This window comes from Triticum dicoccoides, chromosome 3A (genome assembly GCF_002162155.2).
Source record: "Triticum dicoccoides isolate Atlit2015 ecotype Zavitan chromosome 3A, WEW_v2.0, whole genome shotgun sequence".
NCBI lineage: Eukaryota > Viridiplantae > Streptophyta > Magnoliopsida > Poales > Poaceae > Triticum > Triticum dicoccoides.
Genome location: NC_041384.1, coordinates 19,057,985 through 19,076,584, shown reverse-complemented (window position 1 = coordinate 19,076,584; position 18,600 = coordinate 19,057,985). Strand labels below are relative to the sequence as shown.

The following is an 18,600-nucleotide window of genomic DNA, read 5'->3' as shown; positions in this document are numbered from 1 at the left end:
GTCGCCTCTCAAAAAGAAAATATGGCAACTACAAGTCTGGCAATTGCAGCTCCAAGGCAAATAAGAACGACGACAAGGTGACGTAGGACGGCAAATCAGCTTGGTGGAGGAACGGGTGGCGCCAATGTAATGTCTCATCCCAACATCCACATTCAGTACCTGATGGTGACTGATGCCAACTACAGCGTGTGGGCAGTGAAGATGAATATTATTGTCCAAACAACTCGAGTGTGGCAGCAATCATGGATGACGACATCGACGAGAAGTGCGACGAAGTTGCCATGGCTGCCATTCATACACATATCTTAAGAAATGTCAAACATATCTTATTATTGAAATATTTAACATTGCCAAAATCAAGTGTGTCATGCAGTCGGATAACTTCGGCTGGGTCAAGACTTGGATTGTCTGACGGATCGACGTGAGTCGGTTGATACAGAAGACGGTGGTGGGATCGGCGATGACGGCATAGGAGCGTGATGCTGATGGTGACCGACCTCTGGGGCGTGGAAACACGTGGTGCAGGCCCCGAGGGCTTGTGTGGTTTCGACAAGACTATGACGCGGGGTTGATTCAAGGTGTTGTATACACGGAGCTTGAAGTCGATGAGGCGCGGGGTGGATTGATCAACCACCATGGAGTCATGTTGAAGGTGGAGCTGGATTGAGGGGCTACGGCGTAAGTCGACAGAAAGTCGAAGCCTATTCAGTGGAAAAAAGCGAGTGACATGCAGTTCGGACTGGAGTCCAGTGGTCTGATGGAAGCGTGAAACTCGTCATCGGTCGGTGATGATCGGTGGTACTCTGCAGTGGGGGTTGAGTGGTGTGGTTTTGCGACCCTTGAGACTTGACCGAGACAGCGGAGGGTCGACGCGGTAATAGCAGCGAGGCGTGCAGCGTGCACGGGACATGGAGACGGGCCAGGGCTCTGGTGGTCATACATGTGGTGAGACAACTGTGAATTTGACTCGGGATGACTACAAGCAACGGTGAAATTCCTTCAAGTTTCAGACAGGCGGTCAAGGAAGGAGCGGTGATATTGAGTTCAGGTAACTCTTATATGTGACACTCAATATGTGAGTTGTTCAATTTCACGTAGGTCAGTGATCAGTGTGTGATGGCGTTGGACTGATACTCTGGAAGTTGGGAGCGCAAACTAGAGTAATGTGGAACTTAATTTCGTTCGAGTGTTGACTCTGGTCAAGAAAAGAAGGGACTACAAGTTGCAGGTGGAGTCATATGGAGTCTTTGGAGTAGCAGCAGTACTCATAGGATAAGCTCAAGCCCAATGTACATGGAAGTTTGAAGCATTGACAAATTCAAGGTGGTGGAGAATATTCGCCAAGGTGGAGTTTGTTAGAATTGTGTCGAATATTGTGTACAAGGTAGGTTACAGTTGGACTTGTAGTTGTATTGTGCTTAGATAGGATATGGAGTCGTGTCCAAGTAGGACACTTGTATCCTAGGCCTCTCTTATATAGCGTGGGTAGACACACGATGTAACCTAGGCCAACATAATAGCACAGGCGCGCAAGGGGGAGCGGGCGGCGTGTGCCGGCGCCCGGGTGGCCGGTGTGTGGTATTGTGACGGTGTCACGGGGAGGAGCGCCCGTAGTCATGCCCCGGGGATGTAGCCATATAGGTGAACCTCGTTAACAAATCTCGGTGTCGTGCTCGTGTGATTGCTTGTTACTCGGATGATCGAAGGTATGCCTCGGATTTATTCTAACAAGTGGTATCAGAGCTAGGTTGTTCGGAGGCTGTGATTGAGTTGATCTTGAGGAATTTGCGTGGAGTTGATGCGAGGAAATCCAATTCGTTTAATAACGATGGTCGAGTTGGAAGCGGTCGAAAGGTCGTACTCGGCATGATCAAGCTATTAATCGAAGCAGTTGAGATCGATTGTAATTAGAAATCAGCGACTGGAACGAGGGAGCACCAGATCAGATGGCTCGGCTCGGCTTTGGAGGCCGCCTGGAAAAGCGCGTGGCTGGCTGAGCCCTGTGCGGCATGGCGTGCTGGGGCGGCAGGCTTGGAGCCTGGAGGGCTAGCGATGCTGGCCGGTCTGGAAGCGTGAGGGCATACGTGGAAGCGCAAGGACGTGGCCAGGCTGATCGGGAAGCCGTAGTGAGATTTGTTTTGGAAAAGAAAAAGAGAGGACCAGGTTCGCGTGTAGGACACGGAAAGAGGCACAAACAGATCGTTTTGAGCGGAGGGAAAAAGACCATCACGTTGTGCATCCATTGGAAAGCAGAGACTTAGCAAGACAACACTAGCATCGGGATTGAGCCAATAGCACGTCACGTGCAGGCTTGGTTGAATTGCAACTAGTACATGGAAGCATACCATGTTCGGTTCTGTTTGTGTACTTGGGCATCATGTGCAAAGCTGGGATAATTTTTCGCAGGGTCAGCCGTACAAAGAACTATGGCGTCAACGGGTACCGGGTTTGAGGTGGAGAAGTTCATGGAACTGAAAATCTTGGGTTATGGAAGACAAAGATGAAAGAGTTGTTGGCGCAATAGAGATGCTTGAAGGCGTTGCAGAAAGTCATGTCAGCTAAGATGGAATTATCATGTGATGGATGGAGATTCGCGGAAGACGATTTGGGAGTCTCGAGTGTGTCATGCAGTCGGATAACTTCGGCTGGGTCAAGACTTGGATAGTCTGAGGATCGACGTGAGTCGGTTGATATAGAAGACGGTGGTGGGATCGGCGATGACGGCATAGGAGCGTGATGCTGATGGTGACCGACCTCTGGGGCGTGGAAACACGTGGTGCAGGCCCCGAGGGCTTGTGTGGTTTCGACAAGACTGTGGCGCGGGGTTGATTCAAGGTGTTGTATACACGGAGCTTGAAGTCGATGAGGCGCGGGGTGGATTGATCAACCACCATGGAGTCATGTTGAAGGTGGAGCTGGATTGAGGGGCTACGGCGTAAGTCGACAGAGAGTGGAAGCCTATTCAGTGGAAAAAAGCGAGTGACATGCAGTTCGGACTGGAGTCCAGTGGTCTGATGGAAGCGTGAAACTCGTCATCGGTCGGTGATGATCGGTGGTACTCTGCAGTGGGGGTTGAGTGGTGTGGTTTTGCGACCCTTGAGACTCGACCGAGACAGCGGAGGCTCGACGCGGTAATAGCAGCGAGGCGTGCAGCATGCACGGGACATGGAGACGGGCCAGGGCTCTGGTGGTCATACATGTGGTGAGACAACTGTAAATTTGACTCGGGATGACTACAAGCAACGGTCAAATTCCTTCAAGTTTCAGACAGGCGGTCAAGGAAGGAGCGGTGATATTGAGTTCAGGTAACTCTTATATGTGACACCCAATATGTGAGTTGTTCAATTTCACGCAGGTCAGTGATCAGTGTGTGATGGCGTTGGACTGATACTCTGGAAGTTGGGAGCGCAAACTAGAGTAATGTGGAACTTAATTTCGTTCGAGTGTTGACTCTGGTCAAGAAAAGAAGGGACTACAAGTTGCAGGTGGAGTCATATGGAGTCTTTAGAGTAGCAGCAGTACTCATAGGATAAGCTCAAGCCCAATGTACATGGAAGTTTGACGCATTGACAAATTCAAGGTGGTGGAGAATATTCGCCAAGGTGGAGTTTGTTAGAATTGTGTCGAATATTGTGTACAAGGTAGGTTACAGTTGGACTTGTATTTGTATTGTGTTTAGATAGGATATGGAGTCGTGTTCAATTAGGACACTTGTATCCTAGGCCTCTCTTATATAGCAGGGGTAGACACACGATGTAACCTATGCCAACATAATAGCACATGCGCGCAAGGGGGAGCCGGCGGCGTGTGCCGGCGCCCGGGTAGCCGGTGTGCGGTATTGTGACGGTGTCACGGGGAGGAGCGCCCGTAGTCATGCCCCGGGATGTAGCTATATCGGTTAACCTCGTTAACAAATCCCGGTGTCGTGCTCGTGTGATTGCTTGTTACTCGGATGATCGAAGGTATGCCTCGGATTTATTCTAACAATCGGTAAATAACTACAATCCTTAGATATTTATAACTAAAAGTGACCCACAACAGTTATGATCTAAAACCTTGGTAACTTGGACTCTTGATTGTTCAATAGATCCCTAAAAGAAAGGATTGCCCAGTAGATAAAAGGTTTCTTTTAATTATACTTAGGTGACAACAAAAGAGCCTCCCCCAATGCTTATTGAAAAAAAGCAGCTTCCCGGGTCAAAATTAGAGAAATAGCTAGGAAATCCCACGTTAATCAGAAACATCTGACCATTAATTTTGTGAACCCTTCATTAATCGGTAAAAGTACGATCCTTAGATTGAACATATAAAACCTCCTAGACTCGTAGTCATGACCACGCCCTCCACGTCGCCCCATATAATCGCTATGCCACCGTTTGTAAATTCTGCATCCCGCCGAGGGCATTTTAGTTCCAGCGGGCCAAAAAGGCAGGCAGCGCGGGCAGGAGCGAGACCGCGCAGACCGCGTCTTCCCCACGAACCCTAGCCGCGTCCTCGCCTCCTCCTCCATCCGCGCCGCCGCGTCCTCGTCTCCTCCTCCATCCGCGTGCCTCGGCGGCGACCCCATGGAGGGCAGCCGGGTCGGAGCGGTCCCCGCGTCCCTCCTTCCCCGCTCGACGCTCTCTACTCCCAGCGCAGCTGCCGCCCCCCTCCACTCTTCCCATCTCGCTAGAGCCGCCGCATCCGGAGGCGACCGGCGTTGCTCCATCTCGACCTGCCCGTAACCTTCTCTCCCCGCAGCGGGCGGAGAAGATGGAGAGGAGCTCGTCCGCCCACCTTCCACCATGGTTTGCAGCGGCCGGAGAAGATGGAGAGGCCGAACTACGGCTGCCTCGTGTGCGCTCTCCTGCATCTCGCGCGGGAGCGAGTGGTGGTGACTAGCATAGAAGGCGGAGGAGGTCATTGGGGCCGGCTTCCCTTCCGTTTTGGCTGCCAAGCTCCACGCGTTGGTGAGTCCCTCTCTCTATCCCTCTACATCTCTCCCTCTCTCTGTCAGAGGGCAGCTGCCGCCCCGAGGTGCAGGCGGCCATGGAAAAGCACAAGATGCCACACCTGGCTTTCCCCCTTGCCTCCTGCCCTCTCTCTTCAGCTCATCTATTTACATGTGCAAATACTTTTTTATCTATGCCTGCAAGGTGTTTGATGAAAGTTCAGTAAGGCTGTGAGGGAATACCAAACGAGAGAGGATCCAGTATCTGTTACATGCATCAAGTTGACACCAACTTCATGCATTTTGCTTCAAGATCATTGTTACTTTAATTCAAGATATTTTCTCATTCTGTTGGAAGATAGAAATGATGGTTGTAGAAAGATAATTGTTCTACTTGGATACCTTTCTTTGTTTTTGTTTGCATTGAAGTAATAATGTTCAACTGCAGATATAGTTTGCAGTCAAGACACCTGCTCCCTCGTCATCGACGGAAGGAGGAGAGCAGCAGCCACAACAGGCGACGGTGCTGGCGAATGCGTCAGACATGAGTCGCTTCGGCTTCTTCCAGCGGCCCAGCCATGACGCCCTCAAGCCGCCGATAGCAGCGGCCCTCTCCCAAGCTACACTGCTCCTGATCTTCGTCGCCCCACACCGTCGTACTATGCACAGCTCAGCCTGGCCATGATGCTCTTAGCCCGCGGACGCTCACAGCGTAACCGACGGTGGCGACTCACTCCCACCCCGTGTTGCTCTCCATCAGTGCTGACGGATTAGTTTGTTTTACAGCGTGGGCACCAGGTCTCTGAGTAGTTTAAATCTGAACGCAACACCAAGGTATCACATATTTCTTGTAAAATCTCGATGGAGGAGTTGTTCCTTCAAATAAGATTTTGATTGTCTTTTTCCTTTTTGCCTAACAAAACATATATGTCTGCTTCTAATTTGTAGGCTGCCAGCCTGAGCATTGCCGAACAGTACAGCAAAGCATTTTCTGAACTTGCTAAAAGTAAACATGGAAGCTCTCCCTAATTCATCGATTAAAGGTGGCTCACATAGATCGTTCTCTTACTGACTAATTAATTAGATTATGGATTTTCTTTATGTTATTATTACTGATCTCAGATGCTTAGTTTCCAAGTTTATCTCAAAACTTCACCTTCTATGAATGCCCCCAGGTGGTGCATATCTAAAAGATCTTTGTGCATTCTTAAGATTTTTGTATATGCATTTGCGTGAATTGAGCCCGGATCTGATCTGGTCTGGCTATGTTCATGGTTTTCTTTGGTCATGTATGAGTGGAAAAGGGAGGCAGGGGAGTTCCAGTTTGTGAGGACAGTGGTGACATGGTTGACTGGATGGCAATAGGAAGAAGGCACATCTCATATAATTGTTTTATTCAAGACAAGTCTACACTCTCTTATGTCAAATTTGCACAGATTTCCCTGCCCTAGGTATGGTGCTTTTGATACTTCAGTAAATATTTTCACTGTTATTACACTATAGTGCTTAACTATGGTCCCTTTGGCATCAGGCTATTTCTAAGGGGGAGAGAAGAGTGTTATTTTTTTTGGGGATTACAAAGAATGGTAGCGGTGAGTATATAGTATATTCTTTTTCCTATTTTTCTTTAACATATTTAGTCTTAGTATGGTGCTTGCTAAAAACAGAGTATGGTGGTTCGATTTAGTTTTTCTCTGTGGTATCTTCCCTACCGTCTCTCTCTCTCTCTTTAGTTTCTAACTTTGATGCTTTGATTTGTTGTTTTGGCCAGCATGAGGATTATTAGCCACGGAGGAGGGAGGAGACTGACATGAGGAAAACATATTCTGGATCGATTTGGTTCTCATGGTGGCATCTTCCCTGCTTTCTCCTTTCTTTTTTATTTCCAACACTCTTTGGGACAGAGCGGTTAACAAACAACTGAACTGAATATTGCTTTTTCTCCTTTTCAGATAAGTTAGTTTACATTAGTTTTCTGTTTGCTTTTCGTATGGATCTATACATGTTATTTTTATATCCAGTTTTCTGGGTGCTTTTCAAAAAGGGGGAGACCCATGGCCGATATAGTTGCATTAAGGTGCAATTTGATAACTAAATACATAATATAAGTCCATCAAAATATTACATGCATGTGTGCTGTTTGTGCTTGTATACCTTCAATCTGCTTTGTGGAAGGCTGTTCGTATTAAACTTTAGTGCTCGGTTGTTCATCATAGTCCCATTCCCTTGATAATTAATATTGAAGCAATGAAAAATAGGTGAAATTGCAAGAAACTTGAAGAAGTGGAGGAACATGACTCAGTCTGTCATTGGGGACATGTATTGTTACAGATACACTCTGTATTTCTACCTATCGTTGGTGTGATGTTTGAACATTAAGTTGTTATTTAATTATGGCATTCCCTTCTGCTTTTGTTTATGCTATAACAATAGCCGCAAACTATCTTCGGGACGTATGGCAGGTTTGCTGACAATCTGATTGCATTGCAGGTTTGGTACTAATTTCTCAAAAAATCATGCTTCTGCAGCACCGTCCTGTTGAGCCATGAGATCTGAACCAAGGAATCCAGATAACATCGACTATGTTTATAGATCACTACATGTTCCGTTGGAACATTGTGAGGTCCTTTTTCCAGTAACCATCTAAACACACGCCTCATGTTTTTTTATATTATTCATTGCAATGCATTGCATGCTCGCTGCAAGCTTCTAAAAGAAGTTTATACTTTTGTTGCTAAATGTTCTCTCTTACTGAACTAGCTTCAGGACGAACAGCAGGTTTGCTAACCATTTGATCTTTTTGTGCATTGCAGGTTTGCTACTAAATTCTCAAAAAAGAAACGTTCTTATGCATCACCATCATGTGGAACCACGATACCTGAACCAATGAACTCAATGAACATTTATTATATTTATTATGGATCATTACATGTTCTGCTGGAACAAGGTTCCTTTTCAGTAACAAGTTGAACGCGTGTCATGCTTTTTTGAATATAACTGAATATCTAAAATAGCCATGGTGTACTGCTGTATATATTTTAAAATGGCAAGCTTGCATCTTGATGTTTGATTGCTATGAACTTCCGTATTATAAAATTACTATAGATTTCCTTTAATTCTCCAAAAAGGACAATTTGTTTGTTTGTTACGGTGCCAATAGTAACAAAAGATCATGATGAAGTTGAGTATGTAGAAATACTTTTTAAGGCGCCTCATTATTTGCTGCCAATGACTGTTTTGCCCCAATCTCTGGCTTTCCAAACATAGCATTGCTATGCCTCCAACATTCATCGATTGTCAATTATTCTCTTATACATGACATTGATGCCCTGTGTTTGGGTAATATGTATAGAATTAGTTCCGTTCTACAAGGACCGGATATTGTCACATTGATTAAGTATAATTTTTTCAAGCATGCTAGAGTATGGTGGCATTTTATAGGCCCTTGAGCTATAAAATTTTGTATGCTCAGTTTCTTGATCTGTATTTGCCATTTGAGCCAAATTATCTCATCAGGGACGCATCAACATACAAACTCACCCTTCAGTTTATTTATAACATTTCTTTTTATATGGTGCAACAGCTTGAGATATATGAAGAGAATTTTTACATGTCCAATGCAGACTGTTTGTTTTCACTTTCTAATCAATGAAGTATGTTTAATTGATAAAGTAATTGTAATTGATGAAGTAGATATAGTTGTTGCAGCGGCACAAACTCGGTTGCGTCCGCTATGACCCCAATCTTCGGATTATTATAAGTAGAGGTTGATCGTGTAGGAGGTGAAGATGCTCACGCCTAAAGCCAAACTTGACGCCGTCGACGCCACCATCCGGGAGCTCATTTATATTGGCTTCGAATGGCTACCGTTGTATTTTCTGTACTTTTGGTTGTGGTCGTAATTGTTACCCTATGCCTTTGCAAGAATAACTGAAAATGGTGATTTCTATTGACTGGAAACCGAGTACTTGTCTAATTATTGTTCAAGAAAATATAGTGAGTCGTGTTCTTGGTTGCTAATAGTATAGTACACCTATGCGGATCCTTCTGTCGGACCGTTGAATGGAAATAACTCAAAAGAAGATAATAGAGATGTTGTCTCTATGCAATCGGTAACTGTCAGTTCAGTTGCAAAGAACGACCATCACAAATAACTTTGAGATGTCCATTGGTAAAGGTCAGATTGGAGTAGTCTATTTTGGCTACTTGGAAGATGGAACCCCAGTTGCAGTCAAAACACGCTTAGAATCATCATCTCATGGGGTTAATGAGTTCTTGGCAGAGGTTAGCTTTCTTCCCGCTCCTCTCCTCTCCTCTTATTCTTATGCATGTTTTATTTTTCTCTTCCGTCTAGATCAAATCAATTTTCCCAAATAATCTCTCCATTTTGCCAAACACTCTGGTCACTTATTGACAGAACTACTCTGAATTGCATTTCAGGCTCTACATCTAATAAGAGTTCATCACAGGAACTTGGTCAATCTGGTTAGCCACTACAAGGATGGACACCACTCAACTCTTGTCTACGAGTATAAATTGCTAATTTGCATTGCTCTTTCGTGCAACAAGTGCGTTGATACTTACAAACAACGAGGCATGTGACTATTTACTATCACTGTTGTTTGGTATTCGAACATGTCTTTTCGAGGGGGAGATGGGAACAGATAGACTCAGTGAAAGTTGGCTGCACGTAAACTATTGTGATCAAGTTGGAAAAAAAATGTTTCCCCTCTTAACTGCTCCTGTTGGAGACTGGGGTCAGTAGTCACTGAAATTTGCACACGCATGGAGGAATGAATGATGATTCTCAAGTAACAAAGTTGTAGCCTTCACGACAAGATAAATGGATGATTTTTCAGCTCAAGTGTTGCTACATGTTACAGATAACTATGGCATTCCATTTTAATGAATCTGCATATTGCTGTTGTGAGTAATATTTCACCCTAAGAATAATATTGTTGTATCTCCAGTTTCTATGTTGCAGCAATGGGTAGTTGTGCTTTAGTCCCCCTTCAGCTTTTTTTTTAACATGTGGTTCCTTCAGCTTTTTGTTGTCAAGTCTTTCTGACTATTATAGCTGCACAATTTTTAGCAACGGGTAGTTGTGTTCTCTATCATCATATTTATCACTTAGAGGGGAAGGCTTTTTGACAGGAGCACCGGAAGCGAGGGAGGGCATGGCTGCACTGGAGGTTGTCCCAAGGCGAGGGCAGGGCAGAGACATGCAACAATGAGGGTTGCAACCGTAATCAATATCTCAACGTCGAATCATTTCCTATAGCCTTCCAGAAAGTTCATTCTTATTTTCTGATTGGGTCATGTTAGGCCAGCAAAGTAAACCTAGAAAAACTGATTAGGCAATGATGTTTTTGTTTAATTTTAGTGTTTGGTGTTTGTTTCAGATATGAATAATTCTGGTTATGGTTTCTGCATTGCATAGTGACGTTATAATGAGATTAGAGATAGTTGTCACGCATCTCTTTTCACTACAAACACATATGCACTTGCTTTTCGATCATTAGTGCTCCCCTTTCTATGCTATTAAGCATATGGCCCTAAGATGTTGCATTTAGTTCTTCAATTGAATCAGTTGTGGAAATAGGGACAAAAGATGCCAATCTTCTCTTGAAGACCACAACATTGATGCCTTTTGTTGATCACTGGTCTCTAAATATTCTTACGTGCATGGTTTGAACACTTGGATCGCTCTTGCTCTTTGCGCCATCAGCGCAACGGGTCATCTAGCATGAACGAAGGGCGAGTATATGCTTTTGCCTTCAAATGCACTTCCAAGGGACTGTGCCTGATCGTCTACTCAATATAAGCAAGTTGCAAGAGCCCCTTGTTATATTACTTATCATTAGTATAGATGCCTACTAAGACTTCTATGTTTATCATCCTTTTGGATCTTATGTAATCCCTTAAGACCATTCTGTGCATTTAATTGTCGATTATTTGCTGCTTAGACTGTTGTGTGGTATGCTTTTGGAACAACCATGATGAAAGAACATATGCTTTCGCCTTCAAGTGCACATCCAAAGGCCTCTGCATGATTGTCTATCTAATCTAAGCAGATCGTAAGAGTCCTTTGCTACATGACTTAGTATTACTACTATGAAGAGTTGGCTCAGAGAAGTTGTTCTCAACGTCCAGCGATACATCTGTCTAACATATCTCTGGCTATCTACATGCCTTGCTCATCACATTGTAAATGATCATCTGTCTAACATATCTCTGGCTATATACATGCCTTGCTCATCACATTGTAAATGATCGCCCGTAAGCTTCTTAGAAAACATGTATCATGAGCAACCATCTATCTATCATCAGTCTGTACTTATTTCCACATGTTTCATTTTGTGTTTACATATTTTAATGCATACTCTTCCAATACTTAGCTTGCATTCGGCCTTTGCGCCATTGGCGCAACGGGTCATCTAGTACTTATAACTGAAAGCGGACCACAATAGTTATGATCTAAAACCTTCGTGACTTGGACTCTTGATTGTTAAGCAGATATCCTTAAAAGAAAGGATTGCCCACCAGATAAAAGTTTTTTTTAATTATGCTTATGTGACAACAAAAGAGCCTCCTCCAGGGCTTATTAAGGAAAAAAAAGAGCAGCTTCCCATAGAAAAAAATAAACAAAAGAAGCGCAAAGTGCACGCTCAATATGGCACGTCGCCTCTCAAAAAGAAAATATGGCAACTACAAGTCCGGCAATTGCAGCTCCAAGGCAAATAAGAACGACGACAAGGTGACGTAGGACGGCAAATCAGCTTGGTGGAGGAATGGGTGGCGCCAATGTAATGTCTCATCCCAACATCCACATTCAGTACCTGATGGTGACTGATGCCAACTACAGCGTGTGGGCAGTGAAGATGAATATTATTGTCCAAACAACTCGAGTGTGGCAGCAATCATGGATGACGACATCGACGAGAAGTGCGACGAAGTTGCCATGGCTGCCATTCATACACATATCTTAAGAAATGTCAAACATATCTTATTATTGAAATATTTAACATTGCCAAAATCAAACAATCTTTTGTTGACTTTGATAATATTACTATTTCTTGTGACATTGTAAGCCAAAGGTGGAAAATTTGCCTACCTATTTTGGAGGCTGGTCTTGGACGCTTTAAAAAAATAAAAATATTACAAGGACACGAATTTGATAACCACCGTACAATTTCACCTAAAACTACTAACTTTTCCTGAAACATTCATACACACATGTACAACTTCAGAGTAAGGACATGAACAGTTTGTTCCAAATACGTAAGCTCTTAAAACAATCTAAAATACATGAGTAATTACGAGAAAATAAGTATAATTTCAAGGAGATCTACTTTGTTCACAACCATAGTATATTGAGATCCAGAGAAATGGATTATTGGTTTCGGATGGCTAATATGACAAATATCACATCCTAACTCATGATTTTTGTATTGGGCACAGGTACAGATTACACTTTCTTATTTCTTGCCGACCAAGAAACACTGATTGCTAAGTTGGCAGTAAGAACCATACATACGATCATTCCAATTCATGTAATTACAGATAGACGAGAAGATTATAATTGGAGAGCTACGAATGTAATTGAGAGATAACTCTCACTCCTTATTAATTATTACACTCCTCTATTCTTTAGAACATGTAGTTTGTCATACAAATGAATAAAGTTTTTCTTGAAAGAAAGAACGATATTTAGAGGTTAATCTGATGGAACAAATTATCCTTTTAACAATATAGAATGGGGTGGAGCCAACTCATGAGCATTGTTTTCACGTGAACCGAATAAGCTGTCCTTTGGCTTATAGGATTTTCTAGGAATTTTGTAGGGTAGGATTCATGCAAAACAAATTTCTCTAAAACCCTTTGGTTTGCAAGAATGGATTCCTATTACTACATAGGATTAACTCCTATCCTTCCCATTCCAAACTAAAACAATACATTAGCTCTGACCTAACACTACTAGAAAACATGGCTTTGGTCCAAGCTCAATGTACACATTAGTCCCGGTTGCATTACGAACCGAGACTAATGTGAGCAGTTCGAGCGGCTAGGGCGTCAGGAAGGCATTAGTCCCGGTTCAAATGGGACATTTAGTCTCGATTTGAGACACGAACCGGGACTAAAGGGTGCAACGCCCTTTAGTCCCGGTTCGTGTCTCAAACTAGGACTAAAGGGGTTCTAAAATTTGTTTTTTGTTTTTCCATTCGTTTTTTGGTTTTAGTTTCCGTTTTAAATTGCTTATATCTTTTAGGATATTTGATGTTTTTTGAGTGATTCTTTTTGCATTAGATTCAAAATTTTGTCTAGTTTCTATTTGTGCCATTAGTTTTCAAATTTGAATGATTTAAATATGAATTTGTTCAAATTTGCTTCAAACCCTAGATTGTGAATAATTTGAGTTTAAAAATAGTTTTAAATTTAATTCTTTTTGCTCCTAGTCAGATGTCAGATTGTTGTCATAGTAAGATTTATTTGGTTATTTTTAGAATAATTTAAATTAGGATTTTAATTAAAATAGTACTGCTTTGCTTATATAGTTGTTTTGCTATATTAAAAAGTAATTCTTTTTGTCACTTTAATAGAATGTGACTCTGGCTTGGTTAACCTTAGTTGTGACTCTGGCTGAGACAGTGCTAGCAGATGTAGTCGACGGTAGGATTGGATGGACACCATGTTGTATGCTTCTGTTGGACACCATCAAACTCTACCCCCCCCCTATCGCCATTTAAGTTTTGAAAAAACAAAAGAAAATGATAAAAACTTCAAAAAATAAAATCCTTCGAGATGTAGTTATGTTACTACATCTGCTAGTTGGGAAAATTAAAAAGCATAAATTTCGACATGTTTTGCAAAAAAGTGTTATGAAAAAGTAAAATGGCTATAACTTTTGCATACGATGTCGAAAAAACCGTATAATATATCAAAATATTCAGCACGAAAATCCGGTTCCGATTTCGACCGCCATAGGCCGTTTTTCAAATATTTAGAATCCTCAAATTCTGAAAGGAAAAAAGTTATCCTCAAATTTAAGTTTTTTTTGAATTTTTTGTCAAACTCTGGTCAAACTACTTATTCAAGAAATGAGGGAAACTACGGAGAATAGAACTCGAAAGTTAAGCATGCTTAGGCTGGGGGTAGTGAGAGGATGGGTGACCAGCCGTGAAGTTAAACGATTTGGAATGAGTGGTACATACTTGAGTAGTGATGAGGGGCGATTAGAGATTAAATTGTCAAATAATTCAGAAATTTGAAAATCGGGAAAAAAATCGAAAAAAGTATTTTTTTTTCAAAAAAAAAAATCAGAAAAACCAATTTTCAAAAAAATTCCTTTAGTCCCGGTTGGTGTTACCAACCGGGACTAAAGGTGGAGCTCCTTTAGTCCCGGTTCGTAAGCAAACCGGGACTAAAGGGTTTGGGCTTTAGTCCCGACCCTTTAGTCTCAGTTCCATAACCGGGACTAAAGACCCTCTGGAACCGGGACTTAAGGCCCGTTTTCTACTAGTGTAATAAAAAAACTCCCATCGTGTAAACCAAATGACATATATTTTCCTATAGTATTCGTGATAGATGACATGCCATCTTTATTTCCACAAGAATCGAAAACGCATGATTCCACCATAGTGTTGTTTGGTTGCACCAGAAGGAAAATGCAGGAAATTTCTTAAGAGTTCAGGAGAATAGTATACTTGCATGTGTTACATTAAAAAACATACTTTGCACCTAACCTTATAAAAAAATATGGCTCATGGATTCATATGATTTTCCTATGATATAAGCCATTTGATCATGGATGGACCTAATTGTAACAACTGAGATGAACAATCTTTCCTAGCCATGATATGATAAAATTATCGTTTGTCACGTATATACATATAAGGTACAAGATTCTATATATCCGAGAAGACCATGTAGTCACATGGATGAGATTGACATCATGCCTACATCAAGCATAAGTACGTGCATGCACATAATGCATTAAAAATGGATACTCAGTTAGGTGTCCATATGAATTCAAGTACGATCTACGAATAACTACATACAAAGCTGACCGCACCATATTTGATTGAAGAGTGGGGTAGAACAGGGAGATATTTACAGAAAATGCATATAATAAACGACAATTTTCTACAAACTTTATATTCAAACTCATATAATTTTGAGTATATATCCATGTGTAAATATACTACTGAAACCGTTGAAAAAAAATATTACTAAATTTCTGTTGAACCTATTTTCTTTATTAAGTTATCTTAAATTTCTAGAATAATATTCATACGAAATAATTGCCAACTTCTGCTTAGGGGAGACTATTTTCATGTATAAAAACAATAGAGGTAATTAAAATGCAATTTCTAACCGTTATGTTTGTCCTATCTATTAATGGACATATTTTTCTTATTCATTTTATCAAGGAAGTTCGTATTTATTATCTCAATTCGGAAGTCCACACCATTACTCTATTGGAACCTCATAATTATTTGGATCAGAACATATAGACTTTCATCAATGCGGATGTAGTACTGTCAACCAATAATCGGATGTTAAAGTCATGTACTGATCTAACATATAATAAGAAACTCACCGTAAAAAACATTACATAAGAAACTATATATAGTAATAAAAAACATGTGATGAATTTTAAATCTAGGTATTAATCTAATATCATGTGATTCACCCACAAATTCAACGTCATTAAAGATGTCATGTGTACATGTGATATTTTGTTTCTCAATATTTGTGGTTGTTATAGGACCATACAAATTCTTACACACTAGTAGAAAACAGGGCTTTGGTTCTGGTCAGATCAGAGCAATAGTCCCGATTGTGTTCCGTACCAGGACTAATGCGAGCATCAGTCCCGGTTCAGGCGACCAGCATGCGGGCCGGGCCTTGGCAGGCATCGGTCCTGGTTCGGCTGAGAGATGCCATAAGGACTACCATTCTATGGAGAAAGGAACACATCGTGCTTCCACACTGGACGCCGCGTCAGCAGACTCCTCACAGTCCAGCTCTATCTCCGCTGCCTCAGTTGTCTCCACCGCATCAGCACACTCCGTCGCCTCAGCTGTCTCCGCCGCATCAACACACTCCACCAGATGAGGCCCCTTAGCAGAATATGCCGCGTCAGCTGACTCTGCCTGCTCCGCCGCCTCAGCACCGGCGGAAGAGATCCGCCGCCAATCTGGCGGCTAGTAGTACAACAACGAAAAAGTCCAGAGCAGGTACAAGCATCAAGAAGGCTCTTGCCAACTCACTATACGACATGAGTGATGAGGAACTCAATAAGGTTGTGGCTGCCGACGTGAAACACCAGCTTGCACCGAAACGTCCAGATCCGAAAGATAAAATAAATCCGGTAAAAGCAAGGCGTTGTTTGAAAAACCTTACAAAACCACCGCTGCCTCCGGTGCTACCAGACTATGACCGCTCGATTGTTAAGTCATATAAAGATCCACAAAAGCAGTCGAGAAGTAGTAATAGTGCAAGGGGGAAAATAATTCCCCAGCTCGGAAAACAGGAAAACCAATCGTGTCCCTCGCTCAAGGTGTTTACCGATATCACTAATGATCCGTGGGTAGCGGCCGCTGATCTTGGTTTCACTCTTGGTGATTACTTAGGCGATGAGGTACAATTCAAAAAGGTTGAGTTAGCCTTTAGATTTGAGTACGGGAAGCCTCGCGCCAGACCTGAGGAGCTCCCACATCTACCAACGCAGATGTGAAAATTGCATCAGTGATACATGAAAGCCTCAAAGGAAGGGGCCGACTATATCATTGCGGGGGTTAAAGATGAGCATTACTTCAATGGTGACGAGGAGATTTACGTTTGAAGAATTATTTCAGTTCTACAATCAAGACGCCATCGACAAGTCTATCATGAGTTGCTATTGTTTGTAAGTATCATTTATATAGTTAAGTCTCTAGCTCAGCTCGTTCATTGCATGTATAATTATCCTCACTATATTATATTATTATGCAGAAAGAAGATCCTCGAATGCAAGAGAGAACAAATCTGGGACATTAGGTTCATTAACCCAAATACTATTCATGAAACTACAGTAGAATGGGACACCAAGGATGCAGAAAAGATCTTGCTAAGGGCGTTACTTGAACAACAAACCAAAAAGGAAATACTATTTCCTTACAACTTCAAGTGAGTGTTATACACTAGTAGAAAAAGGGTCAAATGTGAAGCATATTAGTGCCGGTTTGAATTTGAGCCGGTACTAATGTGACCATTAGTGCCGGTTCCAACGGCTAGGCGGGCGGGCATCATTAGTACCGGTTCATGGGTAACCTTTAGTACCGGTTCATGCCACGAACCGGTACTAATAAGGCTGTGTCAGGCTATGGTCAGGTTGGGGCCCCCACGAAGACCTTTAGTACCGGTTCATGCCATGAACCGGTACTAGAGTTTCTTTGTAAGCTGATTTTTAGTCCCACCTCGCCAAGAGAGAGGCAGTATGAGCGGTTTATAAGCCGTGAGTGCACAGACAATGACGAAGAGTTGCAATGCTCACCTGCATGTTGATTAGCTTCAAGCCTTGCGGAATAGCATAGATTGCACTGAGCTATGTGCAGTGTAGTCTACACTATTCTGAATGGCTTGAAGCAAATTAACCAGCATTGCACCTCTTTTTTATTTTTAATAACTTATTTGAACTCCGGACTTCTTTTGTGTTCAGTATGCAGCATTCAAAGCGACGTCATCAATTTCCAACATGTTCTGACATCATTTGTCGTTTTTCGGTCATTTACCTAATTGTTTAGAGAGCTAAATGACCATGAAATTGAAAATCACTACAAAATGAATCTCGAAAATGTTGAAACTTGGCATGGTATCATCATATCACCCGCATAGCATGCGCGAAAGAGTAGAGAGGGTCACGGCAAAAACTGGACGCACTTCGTGTACAAACTGGACAAACTCTTTTGGAGTATCAAGGTTTCGGACGAGAACTCATCTATTACACGGCCACTTCAATGTTTTTTAAACTTATTTGAACTCCGGACTTCTTTTGTATTCAGTATGCAGCATTCAAAGTGACGTCATCAATTTCCAACATGTTCTGACATCATTTGTTGTTTTTCGGTCATTTACCTAATTGTTTAGAGAGCTAAATGACCGTGAAATTGAAAATCAATACAAAATGAATCCTGAACCGGTACTAAAGGGGTCGTTTCCCGCTATATAAAAATTTGTTGGCGCGCTGCCCAGTGGGCCTGCCAGACCTAGGGTGTGCAAATGCAGGCCCAGAAGGGCCAGCAGACTCACAGGGCAGCGCGCCCTAGTTAATTAGGCCCAGAAGCTTGCTATATAGAGAAGCTTGAAGGAGCAGCCGCGACTGGGTTTATAAACCAGTGCGGCTGCCCTTTGCTCGGCGAGGTGGGGCTAAACATTGTGCACCGCCGGTGGCAGCGCACAACCTTTAGTACCGGTTGGTGGCTCTTGGCCTGGCGAAAATTGGCCTTTAGTACCGGTTGGTGGCTCCAACCGGCACTAAAGACCTCTCCTATATATATGGAACCTACGAAAAAATCAGTTCATCGATCACCAGTAGTTCTTCTCGATCCAAACTTCTTCGCTGCGCCCGTCGCCCCATCGCGCGCCGCCCTCGCCGCCCCCGCCGCCCGTCGCCGCCACCGCCCGGC

General features: G+C 42.7%; 2 long non-coding RNA genes across 3 annotated transcripts; both read left to right on the top strand.

Annotated features, from left to right (window-relative positions):
- Positions 1 to 6,712: 6,712 nt before the first annotated feature.
- On the top strand, positions 6,713 to 9,047 carry LOC119271005. 2 transcript variants are annotated; one of them, XR_005134395.1, is made up of 4 exons: positions 6,713 to 6,778; positions 7,459 to 7,565; positions 7,744 to 7,877; positions 8,710 to 9,047. It is a non-coding gene; the product is annotated as an uncharacterized LOC119271005 (long non-coding RNA). The 2 variants fall into 2 exon arrangements; XR_005134394.1 differs by having other exon boundaries at positions 8,630 to 9,047.
- A 738-nt stretch (positions 9,048 to 9,785) lies between these two features.
- Positions 9,786 to 10,425, top strand: LOC119271004. Its single transcript, XR_005134393.1, has 2 exons — positions 9,786 to 9,856; positions 10,085 to 10,425. It is a non-coding gene; the product is annotated as an uncharacterized LOC119271004 (long non-coding RNA).
- The last annotated feature ends 8,175 nt before the right edge of the window (positions 10,426 to 18,600 follow it).